The sequence below is a fragment of the Grus americana genome, chromosome 32 (genome assembly GCF_028858705.1).
Source record: "Grus americana isolate bGruAme1 chromosome 32, bGruAme1.mat, whole genome shotgun sequence".
In the NCBI taxonomy this organism is placed as follows: domain Eukaryota; kingdom Metazoa; phylum Chordata; class Aves; order Gruiformes; family Gruidae; genus Grus; species Grus americana.
The window spans coordinates 1318795-1333445 of record NC_072883.1 but is presented as its reverse complement, the minus strand read 5'-3'; positions in this window follow the sequence as shown (position 1 = coordinate 1333445).

The following is a 14651-nucleotide window of genomic DNA, read 5'->3' as shown; positions in this document are numbered from 1 at the left end:
GTGCGAGGGCCGCTGAGGGAGGTTTGAGGGCAGGCATGCGTTTTGGGGCTGGCACCTTTGGCCTGGGAGCTAGGGCTGGACGTTTAGAGTTTTGAGCGTGGACGCTGATTTTGGTGGAGAGGGTCGTAAGGCTCTATGTTGAGCCCTTGCTCGTCTAGGCGAGCCCGCAGCCCCAGTGTGAGTGGGTCTGTGCGAGGGCCGCTGAGGGAGGTTTGAGGGCAGGCATGTGTTTTGGGGCTGGCACCTTTGGCCTGGGAGCTAGGGCTAGACGTTCAAATTTTTCAGTGTGGACGCTGATTTTGGTGGAGAGGGTCGTAAGGCTCTATGTTGAGCCCTTGCTCGTCTAGGCGAGCCCGCAGCCCCAATGTGAGTGGGTCTGTGCGAGGGCCGCTGAGGGAGGTTTGAGGGCAGGCATGCGTTTTGGGGCTGGCACCTTTGGCCTGGGAGCTAGGGCTGGACGTTTAGAGTTTTGAGCATGGACGCTGATTTTGGTGGAGAGGGTCGTAAGGCTCTATGTTGAGCCCTTGCTCGTCTAGGCGAGCCCGCAGCCCCAGTGTGAGTGGGTCTGTGCGAGGGCCGCTGAGGGAGGTTTGAGGGCAGGCATGCGTTTTGGGGCTGGCACCTTTGGCCTGGGAGCTAGGGCTGGACGTTCACATTTTTCAGTGTGGACGCTGATTTTGGTGGAGAGGGTCGTAAGGCTCTATGTTGAGCCCTTGCTCGTCTAGGCGAGCCCGCAGCCCCAGTGTGAGTGGGTCTGTGCGAGGGCCGCTGAGGGAGGTTTGAGGGCAGGCATGCGTTTTGGGGCTGGCACCTTTGGCCTGGGAGCTAGGGCTGGACGTTTAGAGTTTTGAGCGTGGACGCTGATTTTGGTGGAGAGGGACGTAAGGCTCTATGTTGAGCCCTTGCTCGTCTAGGCGAGCCCGCAGCCCCAGTGTGAGTGGGTCTGTGCGAGGGCCGCTGAGGGAGGTTTGAGGGCAGGCATGCGTTTTGGGGCTGGCACCTTTGGCCTGGGAGCTAGGGCTGGACGTTTAGAGTTTTGAGCATGGACGCTGATTTTGGTGGAGAGGGTCGTAAGGCTCTATGTTGAGCCCTTGCTCGTCTAGGCGAGCCCGCAGCCCCATTGTGAGTGAGTCTGTGCGAGGGCCGCTGAGGGAGGTTTGAGGGCAGGCATGCGTTTTGGGGCTGGCACCTTTGGCCTGGGAGCTAGGGCTGGACGTTTAGAGTTTTGAGCGTGGACGCTGATTTTGGTGGAGAGGGTCGTAAGGCTCTATGTTGAGCCCTTGCTCGTCTAGGCGAGCCCGCAGCCCCAGTGTGAGTGGGTCTGTGCGAGGGCCGCTGAGGGAGGTTTGAGGGCAGGCATGCGTTTTGGGGCTGGCACCTTTGGCCTGAGAGCTAGGGCTCGACGTTTAGAGTTTTGAGCATGGACGCTGATTTTGGTGGAGAGGGTCGTAAGGCTCTATGTTGAGCCCTTGCTCGTCTAGGCGAGCCCGCAGCCCCATTGTGAGTGGGTCTGTGCGAGGGCCGCTGAGGGAGGTTTGAGGGCAGGCATGCGTTTTGGGGCTGGCACCTTTGGCCTGGGAGCTAGGGCTGGACGTTTACCATTTTGAGCGTGGACGCTGATTTTTGGAAGAGAGGGTCGTAAGGCTCTATGTTGAGCCCTTGCTCGTCTAGGCGAGCCCGCAGCCCCAATGTGAGTGGGTCTGTGCGAGGGCCGCTGAGGGAGGTTTGAGGGCAGGCATGCGTTTTGGGGCTGGCACCTTTGGCCTGGGAGCTAGGGCTGGACGTTTACCATTTTTGAGCATGGACGCTGATTTTTGGTGGAGAGGGTCGTAAGGCTCTATGTTGAGCCCTTGCTCGTCTAGGCGAGCCCGCAGCCCCAGTGTGAGTGGGTCTGTGCGAGGGCCGCTGAGGGAGGTTTGAGGGCAGGCATGCGTTTTGGGGCTGGCACCTTTGGCCTGGGAGCTAGGGCTGGACGTTTAGAGTTTTGAGCATGGACGCTGATTTTGGTGGAGAGGGTCGTAAGGCTCTATGTTGAGCCCTTGCTCGTCTAGGCGAGCCCGCAGCCCCAGTGTGAGTGGGTCTGTGCGAGGGCCGCTGAGGGAGGTTTGAGGGCAGGCATGCGTTTTGGGGCTGGCACCTTTGGCCTGGGAGCTAGGGCTGGACGTTCAAATTTTTCAGTGTGGACGCTGATTTTTGGAGGAGAGGGTCGTAAGGCTCTATGTTGAGCCCTTGCTCGTCTAGGCGAGCCCGCAGCCCCAATGTGAGTGGGTCTGTGCGAGGGCCGCTGAGGGAGGTTTGAGGGCAGGCATGTGTTTTGGGGCTGGCACCTTTGGCCTGGGAGCTAGGGCTGGACGTTTAGAGTTTTGAGCGTGGACGCTGATTTTGGTGGAGAGGGTCGTAAGGCTCTATGTTGAGCCCTTGCTCGTCTAGGCGAGCCCGCAGCCCCAGTGTGAGTGGGTCTGTGCGAGGGCCGCTGAGGGAGGTTTGAGGGCAGGCATGTGTTTTGGGGCTGGCACCTTTGGCCTGGGAGCTAGGGCTAGACGTTCAAATTTTTCAGTGTGGACGCTGATTTTGGTGGAGAGGGTCGTAAGGCTCTATGTTGAGCCCTTGCTCGGACAGGCGAGCCTGCAGCCCCATTGTGAGTGGGTCTGTGCGAGGGCCGCTGAGGGAGGTTTGAGGGCAGGCATGCGTTTTGGGGCTGGCACCTTTGGCCTGGGAGCTAGGGCTGGACGTTTAGAGTTTTGAGTGTGGACGCTGATTTTGGTGGAGAGGGTCGTAAGGCTCTATGTTGAGCCCTTGCTCGTCTAGGCGAGCCCGCAGCCCCAGTGTGAGTGGGTCTGTGCGAGGGCCGCTGAGGGAGGTTTGAGGGCAGGCATGCGTTTTGGGGCTGGCACCTTTGGCCTGGGAGCTAGGGCTGGACGTTTAGAGTTTTGAGCGTGGACGCTGATTTTGGTTGAGAGGGACGTAAGGCTCTATGTTGAGCCCTTGCTCATCTAGGCGAGCCCGCAGCTCCATTGTGAGTGAGTCTGTGGGAGGGCCGCTGAGGGAGGTTTGAGGGTAGGCATGCGTTTTGGGGCTGACACCTTTGGCCTGGGAGCTAGGGCTAGACGTTCAAATTTTTCAGTGTGGACGCTGATTTTGGTGGAGAGGGTCGTAAGGCTCTATGTTGAGCCCTTGCTCGGACAGGCGAGCCCGCAGCCCCAATGTGAGTGGGTCTGTGCGAGGGCCGCTGAGGGAGGTTTGAGGGCAGGCATGCGTTTTGGGGCTGGCACCTTTGGCCTGGGAGCTAGGGCTGGACGTTTAGAGTTTTGAGCATGGACGCTGATTTTGGTGGAGAGGGTCGTAAGGCTCTATGTTGAGCCCTTGCTCGTCTAGGCGAGCCCGCAGCCCCAGTGTGAGTGGGTCTGTGCGAGGGCCCCTGAGGGAGGTTTGAGGGCAGGCATGCGTTTTGGGGCTGGCACCTTTGGCCTGGGAGCTAGGGCTGGACGTTCACATTTTTCAGTGTGGACGCTGATTTTGGTGGAGAGGGACGTAAGGCTCTATGTTGAGCCCTTGCTCATCTAGGCGAGCCCGCAGCCCCATTGTGAGTGGGTCTGTGCAAGGGCCGCTGAGGGAGGTTTGAGGGCAGGCATGCGTTTTGGGGCTGGCACCTTTGGCCTGGGAGCTAGGGCTGGACGTTTAGAGTTTTGAGCGTGGACGCTGATTTTGGTGGAGAGGGTCGTAAGGCTCTATGTTGAGCCCTTGCTCGTCTAGGCGATCCCGCAGCCCCAGTGTGAGTGGGTCTGTGCGAGGGCCGCTGAGGGAGGTTTGAGGGCAGGCATGCGTTTTGGGGCTGGCACCTTTGGCCTGAGAGCTAGGGCTCGACGTTTAGAGTTTTGAGCATGGACGCTGATTTTGGTGGAGAGGGTCGTAAGGCTCTATGTTGAGCCCTTGCTCGTCTAGGCGAGCCCGCAGCCCCATTGTGAGTGGGCCTGTGCGAGGGCCGCTGAGGGAGGTTTGAGGGCAGGCATGTGTTTTGGGGCTGGCACCTTTGGCCTGGGAGCTAGGGCTGGACGTTTAGAGTTTTGAGCGTGGACGCTGATTTTGGTGGAGAGGGTCGTAAGGCTCTATGTTGAGCCCTTGCTCGTCTAGGCGAGCCCGCAGCCCCAGTGTGAGTGGGTCTGTGCGAGGGCCGCTGAGGGAGGTTTGAGGGCAGGCATGTGTTTTGGGGCTGGCACCTTTGGCCTGGGAGCTAGGGCTAGACGTTCAAATTTTTCAGTGTGGACGCTGATTTTTGGTGGAGAGGGTCGTAAGGCTCTATGTTGAGCCCTTGCTCGTCTAGGCGAGCCCGCAGCCCCAGTGTGAGTGGGTCTGTGCGAGGGCCGCTGAGGGAGGTTTGAGGGCAGGCATGCGTTTTGGGGCTGGCACCTTTGGCCTGGGAGCTAGGGCTGGACGTTTACAGTTTTGAGCATGGACGCTGATTTTGGTGGAGAGGGTCGTAAGGCTCTATGTTGAGCCCTTGCTCGTCTAGGCGAGCCCGCAGCCCCAGTGTGAGTGGGTCTGTGCGAGGGCCGCTGAGGGAGGTTTGAGGGCAGGCATGCGTTTTGGGGCTGGCACCTTTGGCCTGGGAGCTAGGGCTCGACGTTTAGAGTTTTGAGCATGGACGCTGATTTTGGTGGAGAGGGTCGTAAGGCTCTATGTTGAGCCCTTGCTCGTCTAGGCGAGCCCGCAGCCCCAATGTGAGTGGGTCTGTGCGAGGGCCGCTGAGGGAGGTTTGAGGGCAGGCATGCGTTTTGGGGCTGGCACCTTTGGCCTGGGAGCTAGGGCTGGACGTTTACCATTTTGAGCATGGACGCTGATTTTTGGTGGAGAGGGTCGTAAGGCTCTATGTTGAGCCCTTGCTCGTCTAGGCGAGCCCGCAGCCCCAGTGTGAGTGGGTCTGTGCGAGGGCCGCTGAGGGAGGTTTGAGGGCAGGCATGCGTTTTGGGGCTGGCACCTTTGGCCTGAGAGCTAGGGCTGGACGTTTAGAGTTTTGAGCATGGACGCTGATTTTGGTGGAGAGGGTCGTAAGGCTCTATGTTGAGCCCTTGCTCGTCTAGGCGAGCCCGCAGCCCCAGTGTGAGTGGGTCTGTGCGAGGGCCGCTGAGGGAGGTTTGAGGGCAGGCATGTGTTTTGGGGCTGGCACCTTTGGCCTGGGAGCTAGGGCTGGACGTTTAGAGTTTTGAGCATGGACGCTGATTTTGGTGGAGAGGGTCGTAAGGCTCTATGTTGAGCCCTTGCTCGTCTAGGCGAGCCCGCAGCCCCAATGTGAGTGGGTCTGTGCGAGGGCCGCTGAGGGAGGTTTGAGGGCAGGCATGCGTTTTGGGGCTGGCACCTTTGGCCTGGGAGCTAGGGCTGGACGTTTAGAGTTTTGAGCGTGGACGCTGATTTTTGGTGGAGAGGGTCGTAAGGCTCTATGTTGAGCCCTTGCTCGTCTAGGCGAGCCTGCAGCCCCAGTGTGAGTGGGTCTGTGCGAGGGCCGCTGAGGGAGGTTTGAGGGCAGGCATGCGTTTTGGGGCTGGCACCTTTGGCCTGAGAGCTAGGGCTGGACGTTTAGAGTTTTGAGCGTGGACGCTGATTTTGGTGGAGAGGGTCGTAAGGCTCTATGTTGAGCCCTTGCTCGTCTAGGCGAGCCCGCAGCCCCAGTGTGAGTGGGTCTGTGCGAGGGCCGCTGAGGGAGGTTTGAGGGCAGGCATGTGTTTTGGGGCTGGCACCTTTGGCCTGGGAGCTAGGGCTAGACGTTCAAATTTTTCAGTGTGGACGCTGATTTTTGGTGGAGAGGGTCGTAAGGCTCTATGTTGAGCCCTTGCTCGTCTAGGCGAGCCCGCAGCCCCAGTGTGAGTGGGTCTGTGCGAGGGCCGCTGAGGGAGGTTTGAGGGCAGGCATGCGTTTTGGGGCTGGCACCTTTGGCCTGGGAGCTAGGGCTGGACGTTTACAGTTTTGAGCATGGACGCTGATTTTGGTGGAGAGGGTCGTAAGGCTCTATGTTGAGCCCTTGCTCGTCTAGGCGAGCCCGCAGCCCCATTGTGAGTGGGTCTGTGCGAGGGCCGCTGAGGGAGGTTTGAGGGCAGGCATGCGTTTTGGGGCTGGCACCTTTGGCCTGGGAGCTAGGGCTCGACGTTTAGAGTTTTGAGCATGGACGCTGATTTTGGTGGAGAGGGTCGTAAGGCTCTATGTTGAGCCCTTGCTCGTCTAGGCGAGCCCGCAGCCCCATTGTGAGTGGGTCTGTGCGAGGGCCGCTGAGGGAGGTTTGAGGGCAGGCATGCGTTTTGGGGCTGGCACCTTTGGCCTGGGAGCTAGGGCTGGACGTTCAGATTTTTCAGTGTGGACGCTGATTTTTGGTGGAGAGGGTCGTAAGGCTCTATGTTGAGCCCTTGCTCGTCTAGGCGAGCCCGCAGCCCCAGTGTGAGTGGGTCTGTGCGAGGGCCGCTGAGGGAGGTTTGAGGGCAGGCATGCGTTTTGGGGCTGGCACCTTTGGCCTGGGAGCTAGGGCTGGACGTTTAGAGTTTTGAGCATGGACGCTGATTTTGGTGGAGAGGGTCGTAAGGCTCTATGTTGAGCCCTTGCTCGTCTAGGCGAGCCCGCAGCCCCAGTGTGAGTGGGTCTGTGCGAGGGCCGCTGAGGGAGGTTTGAGGGCAGGCATGCGTTTTGGGGCTGGCACCTTTGGCCTGGGAGCTAGGGCTGGACGTTTAGAGTTTTGAGCGTGGACGCTGATTTTGGTGGAGAGGGTCGTAAGGCTCTATGTTGAGCCCTTGCTCGTCTAGGCGAGCCCGCAGCCCCAGTGTGAGTGGGTCTGTGCGAGGGCCGCTGAGGGAGGTTTGAGGGCAGGCATGCGTTTTGGGGCTGGCACCTTTGGCCTGGGAGCTAGGGCTGGACGTTTAGAGTTTTGAGCATGGACGCTGATTTTGGTGGAGAGGGTCGTAAGGCTCTATGTTGAGCCCTTGCTCGTCTAGGCGAGCCCGCAGCCCCAATGTGAGTGAGTCTGTGCGAGGGCCGCTGAGGGAGGTTTGAGGGCAGGCATGCGTTTTGGGGCTGGCACCTTTGGCCTGGGAGCTAGGGCTGGACGTTTAGAGTTTTGAGCGTGGACGCTGATTTTGGTGGAGAGGGTCGTAAGGCTCTATGTTGAGCCCTTGCTCGTCTAGGCGAGCCCGCAGCCCCAGTGTGAGTGGGTCTGTGCGAGGGCCGCTGAGGGAGGTTTGAGGGCAGGCATGCGTTTTGGGGCTGGCACCTTTGGCCTGAGAGCTAGGGCTGGACGTTTACAGTTTTGAGCATGGACGCTGATTTTGGTGGAGAGGGTCGTAAGGCTCTATGTTGAGCCCTTGCTCGTCTAGGCGAGCCCGCAGCCCCAGTGTGAGTGGGTCTGTGCGAGGGCCGCTGAGGGAGGTTTGAGGGCAGGCATGCGTTTTGGGGCTGGCACCTTTGGCCTGGGAGCTAGGGCTGGACGTTTAGAGTTTTGAGCGTGGACGCTGATTTTGGTGGAGAGGGTCGTAAGGCTCTATGTTGAGCCCTTGCTCGTCTAGGCGAGCCCGCAGCCCCAGTGTGAGTGGGTCTGTGCGAGGGCCGCTGAGGGAGGTTTGAGGGCAGGCATGCGTTTTGGGGCTGGCACCTTTGGCCTGGGAGCTAGGGCTGGACGTTTACCATTTTGAGCATGGACGCTGATTTTGGTGGAGAGGGTCGTAAGGCTCTATGTTGAGCCCTTGCTCGGACAGGCGAGCCCGCAGCCCCATTGTGAGTGGGTCTGTGCGAGGGCCGCTGAGGGAGGTTTGAGGGCAGGCATGCGTTTTGGGGCTGGCACCTTTGGCCTGGGAGCTAGGGCTGGACGTTTACCATTTTGAGCATGGACGCTGATTTTGGTGGAGAGGGTCGTAAGGCTCTATGTTGAGCCCTTGCTCGTCTAGGCGAGCGTGCAGCCCCAGTGTGAGTGGGTCTGTGCGAGGGCCGCTGAGGGAGGTTTGAGGGCAGGCATGCGTTTTGGGGCTGGCACCTTTGGCCTGGGAGCTAGGGCTCGACGTTTAGAGTTTTGAGCGTGGACGCTGATTTTGGTGGAGAGGGTCGTAAGGCTCTATGTTGAGCCCTTGCTCGTCTAGGTGAGCCCGCAGCCCCATTGTGAGTGGGTCTGTGCGAGGGCCGCTGAGGGAGGTTTGAGGGTAGGCATGCGTTTTGGGGCTGACATCTTTGGCCTGGGAGCTAGGGCTGGACGTTCAAATTTTTCAGTGTGGACGCTGATTTTGGTGGAGAGGGTCGTAAGGCTCTATGTTGAGCCCTTGCTCGTCTAGGCGAGCCCGCAGCCCCATTGTGAGTGGGTCTGTGCGAGGGCTGCTGAGGGAGGTTTGAGGGCAGGCATGCGTTTTGGGGCTGGCACCTTTGGCCTGGGAGCTAGGGCTGGACGTTTACCATTTTGAGCGTGGACGCTGATTTTGGTGGAGAGGGTCGTAAGGCTCTATGTTGAGCCCTTGCTCGTCTAGGCGAGCCCGCAGCCCCATTGTGAGTGGGTCTGTGCGAGGGCCGCTGAGGGAGGTTTGAGGGCAGGCATGCGTTTTGGGGCTGGCACCTTTGGCCTGGGAGCTAGGGCTGGACGTTTAGAGTTTTGAGTGTGGACGCTGATTTTGGTGGAGAGGGTCGTAAGGCTCTATGTTGAGCCCTTGCTCGTCTAGGCGAGCCCGCAGCCCCAGTGTGAGTGGGTCTGTGCGAGGGCTGCTGAGGGAGGTTTGAGGGCAGGCATGTGTTTTGGGGCTGGCACCTTTGGCCTGGGAGCTAGGGCTGGACGTTTAGAGATTTGAGCATGGACCCTGATTTTGGTGGAGAGGGTCATAAGGCTCTATGTTGAGCCCTTGCTCGTCTAGGCGAGCGTGCAGCCCCAGTGTGAGTGGGTCTGTGCGAGGGCCGCTGAGGGAGGTTTGAGGGCAGGCATGCGTTTTGGGGCTGGCACCTTTGGCCTGGGAGCTAGGGCTGGACGTTTAGAGTTTTGAGCGTGGACGCTGATTTTGGTGGAGAGGGACGTAAGGCTCTATGTTGAGCCCTTGCTCATCTAGGCGAGCCCGCAGCCCCATTGTGAGTGAGTCTGTGCGAGGGCCGCTGAGGGAGGTTTGAGGGTAGGCATGCGTTTTGGGGCTGACACCTTTGGCCTGGGAGCTAGGGCTGGACGTTTAGAGTTTTGAGCATGGACGCTGATTTTGGTGGAGAGGGTCGTAAGGCTCTATGTTGAGCCCTTGCTCGTCTAGGCGAGCCCGCAGCCCCAGTGTGAGTGGGTCTGTGCGAGGGCTGCTGAGGGAGGTTTGAGGGCAGGCATGCGTTTTGGGGCTGGCACCTTTGGCCTGGGAGCTAGGGCTGGACGTTCACATTTTTCAGTGTGGACGCTGATTTTTGGTGGAGAGGGTCGTAAGGCTCTATGTTGAGCCCTTGCTCGTCTAGGCGAGCCCGCAGCCCCAGTGTGAGTGGGTCTGTGCGAGGGCCGCTGAGGGAGGTTTGAGGGCAGGCATGTGTTTTGGGGCTGGCACCTTTGGCCTGGGAGCTAGGGCTGGACGTTTACCATTTTGAGCATGGACGCTGATTTTGGTGGAGAGGGTCATAAGGCTCTATGTTGAGCCCTTGCTCGTCTAGGCGAGCGTGCAGCCCCAGTGTGAGTGGGTCTGTGCGAGGGCCCCTGAGGGAGGTTTGAGGGCAGGCATGCGTTTTGGGGCTGGCACCTTTGGCCTGGGAGCTAGGGCTGGACGTTTAGAGTTTTGAGCGTGGACGCTGATTTTTGGTGGAGAGGGTCGTAAGGCTCTATGTTGAGCCCTTGCTCGTCTAGGCGAGCCCGCAGCCCCAGTGTGAGTGGGTCTGTGCGAGGGCCGCTGAGGGAGGTTTGAGGGCAGGCATGCGTTTTGGGGCTGGCACCTTTGGCCTGGGAGCTAGGGCTGGACGTTTACCATTTTGAGCGTGGACGCTGATTTTTGGAGGAGAGGGTCGTAAGGCTCTATGTTGAGCCCTTGCTCGTCTAGGCGAGCCCGCAGCCCCAATGTGAGTGGGTCTGTGCGAGGGCCGCTGAGGGAGGTTTGAGGGCAGGCATGCGTTTTGGGGCTGGCACCTTTGGCCTGGGAGCTAGGGCTGGACGTTTAGAGTTTTGAGCGTGGACGCTGATTTTTGGTGGAGAGGGTCGTAAGGCTCTATGTTGAGCCCTTGCTCGTCTAGGCGAGCCCGCAGCCCCAGTGTGAGTGGGTCTGTGCGAGGGCCGCTGAGGGAGGTTTGAGGGCAGGCATGCGTTTTGGGGCTGGCACCTTTGGCCTGGGAGCTAGGGCTGGACGTTTACAGTTTTGAGCATGGACGCTGATTTTGGTGGAGAGGGTCGTAAGGCTCTATGTTGAGCCCTTGCTCGGACAGGCGAGCCTGCAGCCCCATTGTGAGTGGGTCTGTGCGAGGGCCGCTGAGGGAGGTTTGAGGGCAGGCATGCGTTTTGGGGCTGGCACCTTTGGCCTGGGAGCTAGGGCTGGACGTTTACCGTTTTGAGCATGGACGCTGATTTTGGTGGAGAGGGTCATAAGGCTCTATGTTGAGCCCTTGCTCGTCTAGGCGAGCGTGCAGCCCCAGTGTGAGTGGGTCTGTGCGAGGGCCGCTGAGGGAGGTTTGAGGGCAGGCATGCGTTTTGGGGCTGGCACCTTTGGCCTGGGAGCTAGGGCTGGACGTTCAAATTTTTCAGTGTGGACGCTGATTTTTGGTGGAGAGGGTCGTAAGGCTCTATGTTGAGCTCTTGCTCGTCTAGGCGAGCCCGCAGCCCCAGTGTGAGTGGGTCTGTGCGAGGGCCGCTGAGGGAGGTTTGAGGGCAGGCATGCGTTTTGGGGCTGGCACCTTTGGCCTGGGAGCTAGGGCTGGACGTTTAGAGTTTTGAGCATGGACGCTGATTTTGGTGGAGAGGGTCGTAAGGCTCTATGTTGAGCCCTTGCTCGTCTAGGCGAGCCCGCAGCCCCATTGTGAGTGGGTCTGTGCGAGGGCCGCTGAGGGAGGTTTGAGGGCAGGCATGCGTTTTGGGGCTGACACCTTTGGCCTGGGAGCTAGGGCTGGACGTTTACCATTTTGAGCGTGGACGCTGATTTTTGGAAGAGAGGGTCGTAAGGCTCTATGTTGAGCCCTTGCTCGTCTAGGCGAGCCCGCAGCCCCAATGTGAGTGGGTCTGTGCGAGGGCCGCTGAGGGAGGTTTGAGGGCAGGCATGCGTTTTGGGGCTGGCACCTTTGGCCTGGGAGCTAGGGCTGGACGTTTACCATTTTGAGCATGGACGCTGATTTTTGGTGGAGAGGGTCGTAAGGCTCTATGTTGAGCCCTTGCTCGTCTAGGCGAGCCCGCAGCCCCAGTGTGAGTGGGTCTGTGCGAGGGCCGCTGAGGGAGGTTTGAGGGCAGGCATGCGTTTTGGGGCTGGCACCTTTGGCCTGGGAGCTAGGGCTGGACGTTTAGAGTTTTGAGCGTGGACGCTGATTTTGGTTGAGAGGGTCGTAAGGCTCTATGTTGAGCCCTTGCTCATCTAGGCGAGCCCGCAGCCCCATTGTGAGTGAGTCTGTGCGAGGGCCGCTGAGGGAGGTTTGAGGGTAGGCATGCGTTTTGGGGCTGACACCTTTGGCCTGGGAGCTAGGGCTGGACGTTTAGAGTTTTGAGCGTGGACGCTGATTTTTGGTGGAGAGGGTCGTAAGGCTCTATGTTGAGCCCTTGCTCGTCTAGGCGAGCCCGCAGCCCCAGTGTGAGTGGGTCTGTGCGAGGGCCGCTGAGGGAGGTTTGAGGGCAGGCATGCGTTTTGGGGCTGGCACCTTTGGCCTGAGAGCTAGGGCTGGACGTTTACAGTTTTGAGCATGGACGCTGATTTTGGTGGAGAGGGTCGTAAGGCTCTATGTTGAGCCCTTGCTCGTCTAGGCGAGCCCGCAGCCCCAGTGTGAGTGGGTCTGTGCGAGGGCCGCTGAGGGAGGTTTGAGGGCAGGCATGCGTTTTGGGGCTGGCACCTTTGGCCTGGGAGCTAGGGCTGGACGTTTAGAGTTTTGAGCGTGGACGCTGATTTTGGTGGAGAGGGTCGTAAGGCTCTATGTTGAGCCCTTGCTCGTCTAGGCGAGCCCGCAGCCCCAGTGTGAGTGGGTCTGTGCGAGGGCCGCTGAGGGAGGTTTGAGGGCAGGCATGCGTTTTGGGGCTGGCACCTTTGGCCTGGGAGCTAGGGCTGGACGTTCAAATTTTTCAGTGTGGACGCTGATTTTTGGTGGAGAGGGTCGTAAGGCTCTATGTTGAGCCCTTGCTCGTCTAGGCGAGCCCGCAGCCCCAGTGTGAGTGGGTCTGTGCGAGGGCCGCTGAGGGAGGTTTGAGGGCAGGCATGCGTTTTGGGGCTGGCACCTTTGGCCTGGGAGCTAGGGCTGGACGTTTAGAGTTTTGAGCATGGACGCTGATTTTGGTGGAGAGGGTCGTAAGGCTCTATGTTGAGCCCTTGCTCGTCTAGGCGAGCCCGCAGCCCCATTGTGAGTGGGTCTGTGCGAGGGCCGCTGAGGGAGGTTTGAGGGCAGGCATGCGTTTTGGGGCTGACACCTTTGGCCTGGGAGCTAGGGCTGGACGTTTAGAGTTTTGAGCGTGGACGCTGATTTTTGGAAGAGAGGGTCGTAAGGCTCTATGTTGAGCCCTTGCTCGTCTAGGCGAGCCCGCAGCCTCAATGTGAGTGGGTCTGTGCGAGGGCCGCTGAGGGAGGTTTGAGGGCAGGCATGCGTTTTGGGGCTGGCACCTTTGGCCTGGGAGCTAGGGCTGGACGTTTACCATTTTGAGCATGGACGCTGATTTTTGGTGGAGAGGGTCGTAAGGCTCTATGTTGAGCCCTTGCTCGTCTAGGCGAGCCCGCAGCCCCAATGTGAGTGGGTCTGTGCGAGGGCCGCTGAGGGAGGTTTGAGGGCAGGCATGCGTTTTGGGGCTGGCACCTTTGGCCTGGGAGCTAGGGCTGGACGTTTAGAGTTTTGAGCGTGGACGCTGATTTTGGTTGAGAGGGTCGTAAGGCTCTATGTTGAGCCCTTGCTCATCTAGGCGAGCCCGCAGCCCCATTGTGAGTGAGTCTGTGCGAGGGCCGCTGAGGGAGGTTTGAGGGTAGGCATGCGTTTTGGGGCTGACACCTTTGGCCTGGGAGCTAGGGCTGGACGTTTAGAGTTTTGAGCGTGGACGCTGATTTTTGGTGGAGAGGGTCGTAAGGCTCTATGTTGAGCCCTTGCTCGTCTAGGCGAGCCCGCAGCCCCAGTGTGAGTGGGTCTGTGCGAGGGCCGCTGAGGGAGGTTTGAGGGCAGGCATGCGTTTTGGGGCTGGCACCTTTGGCCTGGGAGCTAGGGCTGGACGTTTACAGTTTTGAGCATGGACGCTGATTTTGGTGGAGAGGGTCGTAAGGCTCTATGTTGAGCCCTTGCTCGTCTAGGCGAGCCCGCAGCCCCAGTGTGAGTGGGTCTGTGCGAGGGCCGCTGAGGGAGGTTTGAGGGCAGGCATGCGTTTTGGGGCTGGCACCTTTGGCCTGGGAGCTAGGGCTGGACGTTTAGAGTTTTGAGCGTGGACGCTGATTTTGGTGGAGAGGGTCGTAAGGCTCTATGTTGAGCCCTTGCTCGTCTAGGCGAGCCCGCAGCCCCAGTGTGAGTGGGTCTGTGCGAGGGCCCCTGAGGGAGGTTTGAGGGCAGGCATGTGTTTTGGGGCTGGCACCTTTGGCCTGGGAGCTAGGGCTAGATGTTCAAATTTTTCAGTGTGGACGCTGATTTTGGTGGAGAGGGTCGTAAGGCTCTATGTTGAGCCCTTGCTCGGACAGGCGAGCCCGCAGCCCCAATGTGAGTGGGTCTGTGCGAGGGCCGCTGAGGGAGGTTTGAGGGCAGGCATGCGTTTTGGGGCTGGCACCTTTGGCCTGGGAGCTAGGGCTGGACGTTTACAGTTTTGAGCATGGAGGCTGATTTTGGTGGAGAGGGTCGTAAGGCTCTATGTTGAGCCCTTGCTCGTCTAGGCGAGCCCGCAGCCCCAGTGTGAGTGGGTCTGTGCGAGGGCCCCTGAGGGAGGTTTGAGGGCAGGCATGCGTTTTGGGGCTGGCACCTTTGGCCTGGGAGCTAGGGCTGGACGTTCACATTTTTCAGTGTGGACGCTGATTTTTGGTGGAGAGGGTCGTAAGGCTCTATGTTGAGCCCTTGCTCGTCTAGGCGAGCCCGCAGCCCCAGTGTGAGTGGGTCTGTGCGAGGGCCCCTGAGGGAGGTTTGAGGGCAGGCATGCGTTTTGGGGCTGGCACCTTTGGCCTGGGAGCTAGGGCTGGACGTTTACAGTTTTGAGCATGGACGCTGATTTTGGTGGAGAGGGTCGTAAGGCTCTATGTTGAGCCCTTGCTCGTCTAGGCGATCCCGCAGCCCCAGTGTGAGTGGGTCTGTGCGAGGGCCGCTGAGGGAGGTTTGAGGGCAGGCATGCGTTTTGGGGCTGGCACCTTTGGCCTGGGAGCTAGGGCTCGACGTTTAGAGTTTTGAGCATGGACGCTGATTTTGGTGGAGAGGGTCGTAAGGCTCTATGTTGAGCCCTTGCTCGTCTAGGCGAGCCCGCAGCCCCATTGTGAGTGGGTCTGTGCGAGGGCCGCTGAGGGAGGTTTGAGGGCAGGCATGCGTTTTGGGGCTGGCACCTTTGGCCTGGGAGCTAGGGC